At 38.3% G+C, this 16,332-nt stretch overlaps 1 long non-coding RNA gene across 1 annotated transcript; it reads right to left on the reverse strand.

Annotated features, from left to right (window-relative positions):
* Positions 1 to 726: 726 nt before the first annotated feature.
* On the reverse strand, positions 727 to 3,083 carry LOC112758040 (uncharacterized). The gene is made up of 3 exons (XR_011873502.1): positions 3,002 to 3,083; positions 2,776 to 2,921; positions 727 to 795 (listed from the first exon to the last, which is right to left on the reverse strand). It is a non-coding gene; the product is annotated as an uncharacterized lncRNA (long non-coding RNA).
* Between the last annotated feature and the right edge of the window lie 13,249 nt (positions 3,084 to 16,332).

The following is a 16,332-nucleotide window of genomic DNA, read 5'->3' on the forward strand; positions in this document are numbered from 1 at the left end:
TTCTCTTCTCTTTCTTTTTTTTTCTTTTTCCTTTCTTTCTTTTCTTTATCCGTATGTGTTGTGGGTGTGTCTTTGTTAGAGAAAGGGAAAGGGGGGAAATGGCGGCTAATTTAGGGGAAATTATGGTTAGGTTATTTTTTTTTTGTTTTAGCAATTTAGGGTTTAATTTGGATTTTGGTTATTTTTAATCAAATTAGGATATAGAGTGTTAATTTAAAATCTAATTTAATCTTTAAAATTATTTTAAAATATTATTTGTTGTATTAAAATACTAATTAGTTTGAAATCAAATTCTCTAATTGAATTTATAAGATAATAAGATTAATTTTCTTTATTCCTAAAATTTGAGGTATTAAATCATAAAAATATCAATTATTTGATTTAAGTCACAAATATTCTTGTCATTCCGTAACTACTAATTTTGTAATTTAAATATAGAAAATAATTTAAAAATTATAAAATTAGGTAAAATTCTAATTAATTATCAAAACCTGATTTAATTTTTGATTTAAATAACTTTAATAAAATAATTTCTGAAAATAAAATTTCTAATGAATCAATGAAATGAAATTAATTCACAATAAGATTTATTTGAAAATTTTGGGTCTTACATATCTGCATATTATTAATATTACAAGCATTACACAATCAAAATTCTATCCCTCTTGTGAAGACTTGCAAAATTAAAGGCGAGGGAAACATAAAACTAAGATAATACAAAATAATGTCGAATAAACAGAAAATAAATATAATTCTCCTGAAACTCCGTCGCCCATATCCTGAAAAGGGAAAAACCTGTAGGGGAGTGAGAACATCGTCTTCGAAAGGGTTCTCACTATAGGGTTACAGAATTGCTATAATAAGATACAAAAATAAAACCATTTTTAATGTATAGTGATTAATAACCGCCTTATGCTTCTTTTCAAAACCAAAGATTTAATATTCAAAATCCAAAATCCTCTCTAAAAGGGAAAGCTGTTAATTTCTCAGAAATCCAAAAGCTCCCCTTTTTTTCTAAAGTTTTTCCCTAGACAGCATGAATGATCAAACTGTTCCAAGCATAGGTTCATTAAGTCTATGCTGAACCAGTCTGGTTTTTCATACTTTTCTAAACCGAAAACACAACCAAACACAGCATTCAGCCCATCTCATAATCAACCACGGCCCTAGGCCCAAGCAGCTCAATCAACAACCAATTCATCACAATCCAACCCATTCTCAGCCACAAACACAAGTAAGAAGGTTCAAACACAATCAAGCAGTTATATCAACTAGAGCAATTAGCAATTAACATAACTATTCACATAGGCAAACCAATTATAATATGCACACCCAAACAATGTCATATAAATGCATATTATACATGCCTGTCCTACTGGCATGAGCTCACGCGTCGGTTATGTTGCCAGACCCGACTCGGATAAGCGGGATTCAACCACCGTCCTTATCCGTAGGTTCCACAAGCAAGCGGGACTAAACCACTATCCTTGCCCGGAACACGCAAGCGGGATTTAAACCACCGTCCTTGCCAAATAATTTATCAATATGTGAGCGGGACAAAATCACCATCCTCACTGCAGGCGGGACAAAACCACCATCCCTGCATAACGATTTACGCACTGAGCAAACGGGACTATACCACCATCCTTGCCAGGCCTCATCATATTCTCAATAACATCCACAATCAATCAGACTCAAAATCTTATTTCAAAAATCATTCTTGGCCCACTTTCAAATCACAAACGTATTCAGTTTACATCTTGCCAAGAACCACTTTTCTTAAGTAAATTTTCTTTTCAAAACTTTCAAACAACTTCATAACCAAGTCAGATTCAAAATCTCTTCTGAAAGACTCAAAATCACTCATTTTCAAATCATTCGCTCCATCACTTTGAAATCAAGAGTTATTAATCAACAACCTTGGCAAGGACTCAAGACTTTAGGGAAGAATAACCTGCCTCATTTCTTAAACTCTTCAGAAATTCTCGGAATCATAGTTGCTTAAGTTGAGATAAATTAAAGTAAAGATTTAAAATCAAAACCAAAGCATGTAAGCCAAGAGTTCTGAACTAGTTTCAAAACCAAAATTATTTAAGTAAAAAAAAAACCAATTTCTTTTCATTCTTAAATCAGAAACTCTCCCAAAGGCTCAGAATTGTTTAGTCGAACTTAAAGAATACTTTAAGAGCAACACGAAATTAATTAATCAAGTTCAATTTCTTTCAAATTCCGCTAAACTCACCCAAAGGTACTTCTTTAACCAAACTTCAAAACATGGCCCCTTCATATTTAAATCAATCGGGAAACATAAACTTTTATTAAACAGTTTAAACTCAAAACACCAATTTCTTAATAAATCAAGAACCAATTCGTAGAACCTTTCAAGTCCAAATCTTTTTCTAAATCACATTTTAAAATAGAATCTAGATTTTTATGAAAATTCGACAACATCTCCCTAAAACTTGGACTTTGCCACCCTTTCGGGTCCCAACCAAACCAATTCTCAACTCCTTTCCAAAGGATTCAAGACCAAATCAGTTTCCAATAAACAAAACTTAGAACTTTAAATATCAAAAATCATTTCAAGCCAAACCAATTAGAAATCTCAATTTTAATAAAATTAGACATTATCTCAGTCAAGCAGACAACCATATTCATCTAAGATAAACCAAACAATGCATAAGACTTACATAATCACCAAAAAAGCATTTCGCTCGTCATATCAATTTATAACAATTTCACTTTAAAATAAATTAGTTTTATAAAAACCCCTACCTCGGTAAGCGAAACCATAATCCAAACGTGTCAACTGAACTCTTTTCTCTCAGCCCGGAATCAACAGCAACCAAAACCTCAGCTCCACTTACTTTCTCAATAGCAGAACAGCCTCAATCGTGACATGCAAACTCGATTTCTAATTCCTAAAAACATTAATTTCGCGAAAATCTTAAAACCCATAACGAAAAACTAACGATGAGGGTTCGAAATAGAGTACACTTACGGTGACAGCAGAACTGAGCAGCCGCAATCCCAAACTGACTCGGCGGGAGCTTCGACAACGGCTAGAAACTCCAGTGGTTCAATGGCAACCTAAAAATTCGACATGCAAACCTCGGAGCTCGACCCTACGGTAACCAAGATCTCAGAATCTCTAGCCAAACATAACAGAATATTGATTTCAAAGGTTCCGGAACAAAATACTTACCAAGACGATCAGGGTTCCACTGGCGGTCACCAGCAATGGCGGTTATGGCGGCAGTGACGTCAGCGGACAGCCTAACGGCGACAGAAGTCACACCGGCGCGAATCAGAGGCACGAATGGCGGTGATGGTGTCCATGACGACGGCACAACGGCGGCGCTGGTTCTTCCCAGCTCGTCGGGGTTCAGGCTCAATCTCTCCTCTCTCATCTGGGCTCGACGGCGACACGGGCTTCAGGGAACGGCGACGCCGACCTCTCTTTGTGCGGCCCTCTCCCTGGGTTTTGGTCTTCCTCCGTGACGGCGTGCAGCAGAACGCGATAATCGGTTCGGCGGCGGAATAGGTTCGGCGGCAGCAGGCAGTGATGCCATGGTGGCTGGGTAGTAACATGACGACGGCTGGGTGGCGAGTTCGGTAGCGGATTGGCGGCAGGGCGCAGCTCTCCGTCGCTCTCTCCCTCTTTTCCCCCTTCTCCCTTACCGTAGCTCCCCTCTCCTCTCATCCATTTCTTTCGTTTCTCTCTCTCTCTTTTTTTTTCTTTGTTTTGAGTGTTGGTGAGATGGGTAGTGGGTTGTATGGGCTGACCGTGGATGTGGGGTGAGGTGAGTGTAGTTTAGTTAGGGTTAGGTTAGAAAATTAGGTTTAGGTATTTTTTTTTTTGTGAACAATAGGGATAGTAGTGTAATTTTATGAAATAAATAAAAAGTAGGATAATAATAAAAATCAAATTAAATATAAAGTATCCATCTTTTAAAAAATATCTTCTAATTAATAATCTTTAAATAATTTTCGGTTAAATACCAATTTAGTGAAAATTGGAGATAAGTAAATTAATCCTCCTTTATTTATAAAATAAGGTTAAAATTTATATGTTAAAATTAAGACATGAAATACTCATTATTTTTCAATTATAAGGACTCTAAATAATAAATAAGAGTTTACTCAACCTTTATATATAGAATTTCCAAAAATATTATCTTAAATAAATATAATAGATCATAAATAATTTATTAATTTCTTTTCAAAATTCGGGATCTTACATTGAAATATTTTACATAATTAAAAATATAATTCTAGTAATTAATAAGAAATGAAAATTATATGTATATTTTAATTTGAGTAATTGATATTTTTAATTTAAAAATAGAGTTTAGTTAATAAAATTATTATCGAGCTCAATATCTGCTGATATGAATAAATATCGATACTTTTCAATGAACTTAGTTTTACTAATGTCCTTTATATTAGTAACTCATATATATTTAATTTTATTTATATATTATTATTATTATTATTATTATTATTATTATTATTATTATTATTATTATTATTATTATTATTATTATTATTATTAATTATTCAACCTTTTATATATATATATATATATATTATGAAAATTATTCTCCTCCTCTACGTATTGGCGTCACTTTTGATCGGTGGAAGTCGACAGTGACGTAGTTCCCCTACCTCTTGAGTTCGGCCAACTGGAGTTCTAGAAGGCACACACGATTTCGGACGTTTTCTTCTTCGGCAGCTCGGTCAGAAAGCTTTCCCGGAACTTCTAATATCTTGATTCCGTACAGATATAGGGTTTTGGTAACTTTATAATAATTAAATGTGAATTTGATAAGTGAATGTTTGTTTCATTGATTATTGATTGAATTTGACTGAATTTATATTGAATTTTGTGATATATTAATATTTGTGATTAGTTTGGGGTTTGGTCAGTTTAAGTACAGCCAAGAATCGAATTATTTTGATGACTTCGGGGCTGGAATGTTGTTGGTAATCAAGTGGAATTAGTGACATTTGATGATGACATTGAGATTTAATAAGAAATGAATTGATGACATACTTTGAGATATAGAAATGGTTTGATTTTGGAAGCGGTTGGATTTTAATTGGTTTAATTTTATAATTTCTTTTATATTAGAAATGGTTTTGATTTATTGGAAACGATTTTGAGAATTGGTTTGGATGGGACCCGAGAAGGGTGGCAAAGTCCGAGTTTAAGGAGAGATGCTGCCGAAATTTTGTTATAAAATTTAAGACTTTGTTTGAAATATTATTTTGAAAAAGATTGGATTTCTGAGGTTCTATTATTTGATTTTTGATTTATTAAGAAAATAGTTATGTTTATAGTTTAATTCATTTTAGAAAAGTATATGTTTTGAGTTCGATTTATTTAGAAAAGAATTATTTTACGATTTTAAATTATTTAAGAGAAGTATTATGTTTTAAGGTTGATTTAAATATGAAAATGGCTTAAGTTTTGAATTTGACTTAAAAATTTCATTCGGAGGAGTTTAGTGAACTTTAAAAGTAATTGAATTTTGACTGAATAATTTCGTTTTGCAACGTCTTGAAAAAGTTAAAGAATTAATTTTAAGGATGGAATTGGGATTGGTGTTGGCTTTGACATTGGTTTGGAACCTCCGATTTGTATGGTTTGGTTTTGATTTGATTTAGAAACTTTATTTGATTAACTCAATTTAAGAAAACAATGATTGTTAAGGATTTTCAATGAACTTAAAAAAAAATGAGATTGGTTGTCGCTCCCCTAAAGTCTAGAGCCTTTGCTGAGGGGTTTAACTAGTAAATGATTTCTCTTTGTCTTTTAAAAGAAGAATTAGTTTAAGTGGAATTGTTTTAAAGGTTTTGAAGAATGTTATAAAGAGGTGGTTTTGGTTTAATAGAAAGAGAACAGAAAAGAAAAGAAAGAAAGAAAGAACGAGCTGAGATAATTGTCTACCTGCTGAAAATGAGCAGAGATATGGTGGTGAGTCTACCAAGATTTGATTTCCAGAGATACATCGGCCAATCCAGGGGATGGTCACACCTGTAAGACAGAGTTTTCTTACAGAGGTTATCGATACATACATTGGCTAGAGAGAGCATCACCTGTAAGACAGAGGTTATGTTTGCATACATCGGCTTAAAAGAGTTGCACCTGTAAGACAGAGGTTGCTTACAGAGGTTATGACACTGAAAACTGATAAACCCCTATTTTATTATTCATCTTGTGCTCAATTGAGTGTTTTTATCAATTCTTCACCCACTTATTCATATAAATTGCATGGTTTTACAATTCCTTCCTTATTCTGTGATACAAGTAAAAACATGTTTCCTATGCCTTAAAAATATTAATTTTAATTATCCTTTATTACCATTCGATACCGTGATCTGTGTGTTAAGTATTTTCAGGCTTCATAGGGCAGGAATGGATTAGAGGACAGAAATGAAACATGCAAAAATGGAAAGAACGCACAAAATGGAGTTTTGAAGAAAATGGCAGCGATGCGCACGCATAAACGACGTGGACGCGTGCCTCACGCAGAATACAAGTGACGCGCATGCATGGACGACGCGAACGCGCGCTGAGCAAAAGGTACGAGCAACGCGTACGCGTGACAAGGAAAATCCCCAATTGACGCGCACGCGTGGCCCACGCGCACGCGTGACGGACGCCACGTGCAGAAAATTGCAGAAGTCGCCCCCCAGCAATTTCTGGGCCCTTTTTCGGCCCAAATCCAAGCCCAGAAACACATAATAGAGGCTGGAGAATGAGGGAATCAAATAATTCATTCATCATTCATTCAGGAGGAACAATTTTTAGGTTTTAGATGTAGTTTTCTAGAGAGAGGCTCTCTCCTCTCTCTTAGGTTTTAGAATTAGGATTTCTCTTAGTTTATGGTTATTTCTTCAATCCAGGTTCAATGTTCCTTTAATTTATATTTTTCTTCTACTTTTATTTATTCCAGCATTCTAGTTTATCTATTTCCCTTTATTGATTACTTTATGTTACAATTCGGTTTATGAACCTTCCCATGTTAGATTTGAATTTATGTTTAAATGCAATTTGAGGTAATTCAGATTTATGATCGTTTTCTTCCATTTATGATATAAATAATTTAGATTTTCCCCTTTTGGCTTTGGATAAGTAATTGGTGATACTTGAGTTGTCAAACTCAGCTATTGATTGAAAATTGGAATTTGCTGATTGATTTGGATCACTCTAAAGCTAGTCTTTCCACAGGAGTTGACTAGGACTTGAGAAATCAAGTTAATTAGTCCACTTGACTTTTCTTTATTTATTAAGGGTTAATTAAGTGGGAGCAATAAACAATTCTCATCACACCTGATAAGGATAACTAGGATAGGATTTTCAGTTCTTATACCTTGCCAAGAGTTTTCTAGTTATTAATTTACTTTCCTGCTATTTAATTTCCCTGTTCAACCTTTCAAAAACCCATAAATATACCTTTCTCCATAACCAATAATAAATCATACTTCCTTGCAATTCCTTGAGAGACGACTCGAGGTTTAAATACTTCGGTTATAAATTTTATTGGGTTTGCTTAAGTGACAAACAAGTTTTTGTACAAAAGGATTCTTTGTTGGTTTAGAAACTATACCTACAACGTGATTATTTTTATAAAATTCTTTACTAGCAAAAGTCCAATCGTCAAAAATGGCGCCGTTGCCGGGGACTTGCAAACGTGTGCCTTATTATTGGTTATTGTAAATATTTTCTTTTGCTGTTTATTTGTTTTTGTTTTTATTTTTGTTTTTAAATTTTATTAGCTACTATGAGTTCTCACCCCTCTGGCTTTAAGTTTGGTTCTAATGTTGTTGGAAGGAATGGAAGCTATAACAGAAACATTCATCAAGGTCAGAACAATCAAAGATGGAAAGAGCCACGAGGATCTGATCAATCCTTTCGGCAACAACACTTTCCAAGGTACCAGGGACAACGACCATTCTGCAATGCATACCCAGACAATAGTTATGGTAGACCCCTTCGTGACAAACCACCTCCACCTAATTACTATGGTCAAGAACCATTCCAAGGTGCATACCAAGATGATAGATATGGTGGACCCCATTGTAGTTACCAACAAGCCCCATCATATGCCAATAAACCACCCCCTCAACATAGCTTCGAACCACCATACTCACAAGCCAATCACAACCATTCACCTCCATATGACCCTAACCTCTATCCACCCCAATTCCAATCCAATTACTCCCAAGAACCACCACTTCCATATGCACCATGTCCATATCCATCGACCCAAGAATCACAGGCTCGCCTCAAGGAAACAGTAGATCAATTTCATGCAACCCTTCACCAACTGGAGCAAGCGATAAATCAATTAGCTTCCCGATGTTCGGGCACTCAAGGAACTCCCATGGCTTTGTGTGGAGAATCTAATGAAGAACGTATCATGAAGGAGACACTAGAAGCTCCGGTTGACAGCACGGAGCATGACTTTGTACTGAAACAAGTAGAGGAAGCTAAAATTATCAAGGAAGAAGAATTGGTTGAAGACTTAGGAGACGCTGAAGCTCCATGGAAATTAAGAGTTGTGGAGAATTCTGCCCAGAAATTTGCAATTGATGCTAAGGAGGATAGTGCACAACCCCCAAGGCATGTATCTTATGAAGAACTGGACGGAACAAATCAAGAAGCAAGTTTCCTTGGTAATGATGATCACGAATCAAGCTCTCCTAGTGATGAACTTGCATCCGTAATTGAATTCTTTGAGACTGAAAAATTTGCCCCAAGTGAATATGAAGATGATGTAGAGGTAGATTTTTCTCAACCTCCAACTTATGACTTGAGTGATGAGGAAGAAATTGGAGACTTTGATCAAGACGTGGTTGCAGTTGAAGAGATTTGTCAGGAAATGGAAGAATTCACAAAGGAGTACAAGGAAGTGGAGCTTGAAAGACCACCGGAAACACCTCTCCCAAGGCCATTACCACCCAATACAAACTTCAAGTGGGTAAAATCCTTAGCCTTTATCTTCACCTTTCCACTTGAATATGGTTTGCTTGAAACCGATGCCCAGCTTAGAGCTCTTTGTGGCTTTAAGAGTAAGCGGGAAATGGTTAGTGATAGAAGTTGGCATCCAAAGTTCAATATGGTTCCACGCTCCAAATGGAAGTGCAAGGATTGGTATAGAGCTCGATTGAATGAATTTCGGAAGAAGTTTGGGTATCTCAGTGGAAATTCAGGTTGTGTACCGCCCGGTTGGAATAATGAAGATAGAAGTGAAGGCGGGTACAAAAGCAAGGTTTGAGATCCTGGAATTTATCCTGACAATCAATACTCCTGGAGCCTGAAAACCTGCTTTAACTTGCTCAAAGGCTTTACGTGCCTAGTATGGGACCTCGGAGGCTATTGGAATTGCAAACGTTGGTAGAGATTTCTGGATGAGTTCAAGCACAAGCCACCATAACAGGGAGCTCAACAAATGTCCAACTTAAGGACTTTAACTAAAAGTGCTAGGTGGGAGACAACCCACCACGGTATGATCGTTCCTTTTTTTAATTTTAATTTTATTTCGTTTTGTTTGTTTTTAGTTTCATCTTACTTTATTTTATCTTATTTTCCCCAGAATCATTCATAACATCCACATCAGTATCTGCATCTTGCATTCTGCATATTCAAAAAAAAAATTCACACCACGCGTGCGCATGGGCCACGCGTGGGCGTCGATTCCAAATCGGCGTATCAATCCAACACCTAGAAAGTTGAGCTGGAATTGTGCGGCTGGTATGCGTTAGGCACAATTTGGGCCACGCGTGCGCGTCGATGACGCGTACGCGTCATTTTCACTTACACACACTACGCGTCGCCCACGCATCAAAATCTTTGTCCCCTTTAATTGAAACAGAGAGTTGCGCCAAAACGACGTTGGATTTGTGCGTTTAGCACAATTCTAATCGACGCGTACGCGTGCTCCACACGTATGCGTCATTTTCCTTATCCCTTCTTCACGCGTTCGCGTTAATGACGCTTTTGCGTCGTTGCACTTCCGCCTCAGCCACGCTCTCGCGTGACCCACGCGTCCGCGTGGATTTGAAATCACTTAACCCCCCTGACGCGGAAACCCTAACCCCAGCGTCACCTTTTCCCCCTTCCCCAACGTTCCACCTCCATCTCTCTCTTCTCCCTCCAACCTCCCACTGCCACCGCCGCCGCACCGCCCTCACCCTATCTTTCCCCCTTCTCTTCCTCTTTTCTCCTTCTCCTTCCCCCTCTCGCACCACCACTGCCCCCTGCCCCGTTGCCAACCCAGCCCGCCACTGTCGACGAGCCCTGCCGCCGTACCACCCCCTTCCCCTTCTCCCTCTTTCCTCCCTTCTCTTCCCCTCCCTCTTACACCCCCTGCCACCACCGCGGGACTCCCAACGCCGCCGTGCCTCCACCAGCGCCACCACACCACCACCCTCTCTCTTCGTTCAATTTCTGTCACTGCGCACACCAGGTTCCACTGCACTCCGATTCCTTTACCGCTACAGTTAGTTAGTTTGCATTTTTTTCAATTCTGTTTAAATCAGGATAGTTAGAGATGCATGTTCGTAGTGGATTTTAGGTGGTTAGGTAGCTAGGATGTGGTTAGTGGATTTAGGTATGATAATTACTCCGTTCTAGCTGCTTAATTTATCTGTTTTGCAATTTTGAAATTGCTGTGCTGTTGATGCTGCTAATATGCTGTTCATTATTGTTTACTGCTGTTTTAACATTATTCAACCTATATTGCATTTCTTGCTGAAGATTGAGTTTGTTTCTTTTGAATTCATGTGACTTGCTAATTACTCCTCTTTTATGTACTACTTTCACGTCATATGAACTGAATTTCTGTTGCTATTTATTACCCGGGAACGTCCAGCTTTTAGCCGGAATGCTGCCCAATTTTTTTGCAAATTGTTTCACTCAACTCCCATTTATAAATTGGCTTTGGTACTTTTGAATTCTGCACTAACAATTTCTGTCACTGCGCACACCAGGTTCCACTGCACTCCGTTTCCTTTGCCGCTACAGTTAGTTAGTTTGCATTTTTTTTCAATTCTGTTCAAATCAGGATAGTTAGAGATGCATGTTCGTAGTGAATTTTAGGTGGTTAGGTAGCTAGAATGTGGTTAGTGGATTTAGGTATGATAATTACTCCATTCTTGCTGCTTGATTTATCTGTTTTGCAATTTTGAAATTGCTGTGCTGTTGATGCTGCTAATATGCTGTTCATTATTGTTTACTACTGTTTTAACATTATTCAACCTATATTGCGTTTCTTGCTGAAGATTGAGTTTGTTTCTTTTGAATTCATGTGACTTGCTAATTACTCCTCTTTTATGTACTACTTTCACATCATATGAACTGAATTTCTGCTGCTGTTTATTACCCGGGAACGTCCAGCTTTTAGCCGGAATGCTGCCCGATTTTTTTGCAAATTGTTTCACTCAACTCCCATTTATAAATTGGCTTTGGTACTTTTGAATTCTGCACTAATTGGTTTCAACCAAGCCAATTCATGGATGAATGGGCTAGCATTCCTACTCCTTCTGGTTCCCTTCTTCGTTAAATCGCATTATTGATGATTTTATTCATTTTGCACTTCTTTTATTTATATGATTCATCATCAATAATCTGCATTCTCTGCTTGAATGTGAGTTGCTGGTTCTTCAATTTTGTGCAATTTTTGCTAATTAGGAGCTACAATTCCATGTTACTCACTTTAACTCCACTCTTTAACTCTTAACTGCATTAACTTTCTAACTTCTCTCTTAGTTTTCCACTAACTACTTTCAACCCAATTCATGGCATGATTATTGTTGTTCCTGATCAACAAGCATTCCGCATATCATAGATCTTGGATTGTGATTTTTATTTCAATTCGTTGACTTTTAGCTTGCATACAGTCCAAAATTCTACATCTATCTAACTCACTTCATGCTTATATTGCTATTTTATTCCTCTTTTGCCCATTTATGCTTATATTACTACAATACTATTTGCTTACCTGTTTTCCTGCTTTAGTTTAATAAACTGTATCCTGGAACCTCTGTCTTTCAGGATGTCTAACCCAAAAGGCAAAGGAAAAGCTAAAGCAAGCATGGGCAAAAGAAAAAGAGGAAAGTCCTCTATGGCTATCCTGGATATACTGCATGATAATTCCTGGCGGGAGAAGAATTTTACTCCGCAGGAAAAAGCTGATCAGTTAGTGCCTGCAACCGACCCAGTCAAATTTACAAATCGATACTGTGAACTGAAGTATCCAGTCTTTGCAACTTCATGGAACCTATATCTAGAAAAGACCCTCCGAATTCCAGCCGAATTACTATAGTACACCACAGACCAGATCAAACAGAGAGGCTGGTTCTTTCTGGAGAGGAACTTGACTGAGGTAAATGCATCCTGGGTCAGGGAATTTTACTGCAACTATTTTAAAACGACCCTAGATGCAGTGCAGCTCAGAGGCAAACAGATTCTAGTTACTGAGGAGGCGATTGAAGAGATCCTCCATTTTATGCCTAAATCCGATCAGTCAGATGGTTATCAGCAGGCTGAAGAAGATATGAGATTTATGAGGTTTGATTGGGAAGCAGTGAAGCGCACCATAGCTATTGACCCTGCTGTCCCATGGGTTATGGGTAAGTCAACAGTAACCCCAAAAGGCATCAAAATCATCTACCTGAACGATGAGGCTCGGCTATGGCAACAAATCCTAAGCAATTATGTGATGCCGAGCACTCACGAGACTGAGGTGCCAGCTGCCATGATCACTCTTATCTGGTGCGTGATGGAGGGCAAGGATCTGTACCTTCCCAGATTTATCCGGTATTCCATGTCCAGGGTTCATGTCCAAGGCACTCTGCCCTTCCCCTATTTGATTACTCAGATGGGCCGCCGAGCTGAGGTACCCTGGGAGCTTGCAGATGAGAAGCCACCAGCCGCCGACTGCAAGAAGATCATCCCACATGGTAGAAAGTTTATGGCTTTGGGCTACAGACCGCCCTTTCTCACTGCCTCCACTGATGCAGCTACATCTTCTGCTGCTCCTTCAGCACCTGCCGCACCAGCCACCACCACAGCACCTTCACCTGCTTCCGAGCCCATTTACCACATAGTGCACCACCTCATTGAGCGGCTAGACCAAATGGAGCACCGCAACCAGCGGCGATATGAGAGGTCTGAGCGTCGCAGCAAGCGACGCTATGAGCATTTGAAGTTGATGATCCGGTCAGGCCACGATAACATCCCCTCCGAGCCTGACACACCATCAGAGCCATCTGAGGAGGAGGCAGATGACCAGGAGGAGGATGCACGAGCAGCGGCTGAGCAGGCAGAACCCGAGCAGGCTGCGCCACATCATGAGGAGCCCCAACAGATCCAGCCGGCTGATCCACAGGTCCCTTTACAGACAAAGCCTCCGCTTCAGCACGCAGATCCCCAGACACTCACACAGACTGCAGCACCTCAGGCCACTATAGAGACACCAGCAGAACACCCTTCCGAAGATGCCACTTCTTCACACCCAGCCTGATTGAGCATCGAGGACGATGCTATTATATAAGTGTGGGGAGGTCGCCATTGTAACACCCTCACTATCAGAAGTCACGCTTCGGGCTGCGCCACTCTGATAGCAAGAAGTATTACGACTGCTTTACATACTAAATACTAAAATAGGAGCCTGACTCGACACTGTATTCGCTGATTTCTTTTTAAACTGGAAATAAACACTTTATCTTAAGAAAAATGCAAGTAGACATAGATTTATATACAAGACTCCTTACATAATATCTCATAATATAATATACATATAGAACATACAATCCCTATCCCTCTTACAAATTTGTAATGACAAAGACGAGGGAAGAAAATAATCTAATTAACACAGCAGCATATAAGTCAGACCCAGTATAACTCTTCTTAATGCCTCTTCATCTGGTTCCTGAAAAGGTAAAGCTGTAGGGGGTGAGAACCTAACCACACGGTCTCACCACGGAGTTTCAAAGTTGTCATAAGAAGATATTTAGTAAGAAAACTGTTTTCAAGCTCAGTGATTATCATTGCCTTATGAATCCTTTAAAACCAATAGGAAATCGTTCAAAACTCTTTCAAAGAAACAATGTTTAATCTTTTAGAAGTCCAAAATCTTTCCTTTCTTATAAGAAAATCTCAATCAGAAACCAACCATGCAATCAAACAACACAGTCATTAATTCAGCACCAAAGTTCATTCTCAAGTGTAGCACGCCAGGACAAACACAGGCAAGACAGACAAGGAAAGCACAAGTAGGTAGCAGTTACAGCAAATAGTTCAAGTAGCAGTTAAGAACAGTTTAGCAATTAGGCAAACCAAAACAAGTTCAAACCCAAGCAAAGCATACAAATGCATATGATGCATGCCTGTCCTATGGCTGATGAGGCTCATCTGTCGGTTATCCAGCCAACCCGACAAGTCTGAATTGTCCTTAGACCGTCCCCCGACGTGCATCCCTAAGAGTCTATGTGTAGCTTTTTCTCAAATAATCAATATTGCTCAATGGGGGTAACATTCCCGGGAATTTATATAGTGCCCGGTCACACTTACGTCGTAGGGTCAACAGAGTATCGAGTTTTCAACCTGGTACACGAGGTGGCAAGCCACGACACTTAATCCAGGGAACCTCGTATCTCAGATATTTCAAATTCATAAGCCACATAAATAATTCATTCACATTCATCAATATCATCATCATTCGTCAATCCATATCCCATTTCCAAATTCATTAAAATCATATTTCAAATCCATCATCATCATCCTTCTTTCCGTTAATCAACAATCTCAATCCAAAACATAATTCTTTTTTTTCTAAATAAATCAATCTTAAACATATAATGTTTAAGAACTAAATCTTTTTAAACAATTACTTCAAACAAAACTTCCAATTTTATAAAATTCCGGCAGCATCTCCTCTAAAACTCGGATTCTGCCACCCTTTTCGGGTCCCATCCAAACATTTCTCAAACATTTTCTCAACTATTTTCAAATCTCAATCATCTTCCAAAATTCAACCAACTCCAATATCAATTTATTTTCAAAGCGAATCAATGCCAATAATAAATCTCTTTTTAAAACCAAACCAGCTCAAATACTTAATCATTTATAAAGTTAGACTAACTCAAAATTAAACCGTTTCTAAAATCAATTCAGTTTCATATTCCAAATCATTTCCAAAGACGATTCGTTCACATTATCAAAAATAGCTTCAAAATCAAGAAAGTCATTTTTCATAATAATCAACTAAACTTTTCAAACTAATTTCTTTTCAGCAATCACAAACTACTCAAGCAATCAAGCAGCCAATCATTCAGCCCAGCAAACAACCACATTTATAAGACAATCATAATCACAGACATATGTTTCTCACATTAATATCTATTCATAACAACTCTGTAATATAAAGTAGATTTTAAGAAAAACCCATACCTCGATTAGTCGCAAGTTGCCTAATTAAACCCATTAAATCCTTATTCTTATGTTAATTGGCAGCAACCGTAGAAATTCTCAAGGAACCGCAGGGATCATAGCAACAACCACATATCTGACATAATTTAGAATTAACGCGGAATGGATATTGAGCGATATTAGAACATATTTGATAATAGAATATTGCGATAAACAAGAACGGAACCGAATAATCTCACCACAATAAACAGAATAGAACGACACAGTAGCAGCTTCCAAATTGACCAGACAGTAGCTCTAATAGCGGTCGGAAGCTCTGATGGTTCTGTAACAACCTTAATTTTGATGCGCAAATACCGGAACCCAAACCTACAGTACCAACATCCCAGAATCTCCAACAGATTACAATAGAACACTGATTTTAAGAAGTTTCGGAAACAAAGTGCTTACCAAGAAGACAGGGGTTTCAGCGGCAGCTCCAGTAGCTACCTCTAGTGGCGGCGGCAGCTGAATAACACAATAACGATTTCATTCAACATAAACACTCCCTCACAGCAGCAACAGAACAACTTAAGCGTACAAAAGGAGATCAGAAACAAGGGTAAGGCTCACTAGAACAGTAACGGCTTCAACGGTGGTTCTCCGGCAACAACGGCGCCGTTTTCCGGCAATAGAGGCACGGCTACAACAACGGCGGTGGCAGAACAGTAACGCCAAAAATCCAACTACTGAACCAATCTTCACCAAACTCCAAACCTTGATTTTGGAAAACCCCAATCTACGGGTCTTCCTCGTCATACCCCGATAACACCGTGCAACTCACCGGCGTCCATGGCAGCGGCGGAGACGAAGCACGGCAGTGAGCTGCTATGTACATCGCATCTTTTCCT

Source organism: Arachis hypogaea, chromosome 16 (assembly GCF_003086295.3).
Source record: "Arachis hypogaea cultivar Tifrunner chromosome 16, arahy.Tifrunner.gnm2.J5K5, whole genome shotgun sequence".
In the NCBI taxonomy this organism is placed as follows: Eukaryota; Viridiplantae; Streptophyta; class Magnoliopsida; order Fabales; family Fabaceae; genus Arachis; species Arachis hypogaea.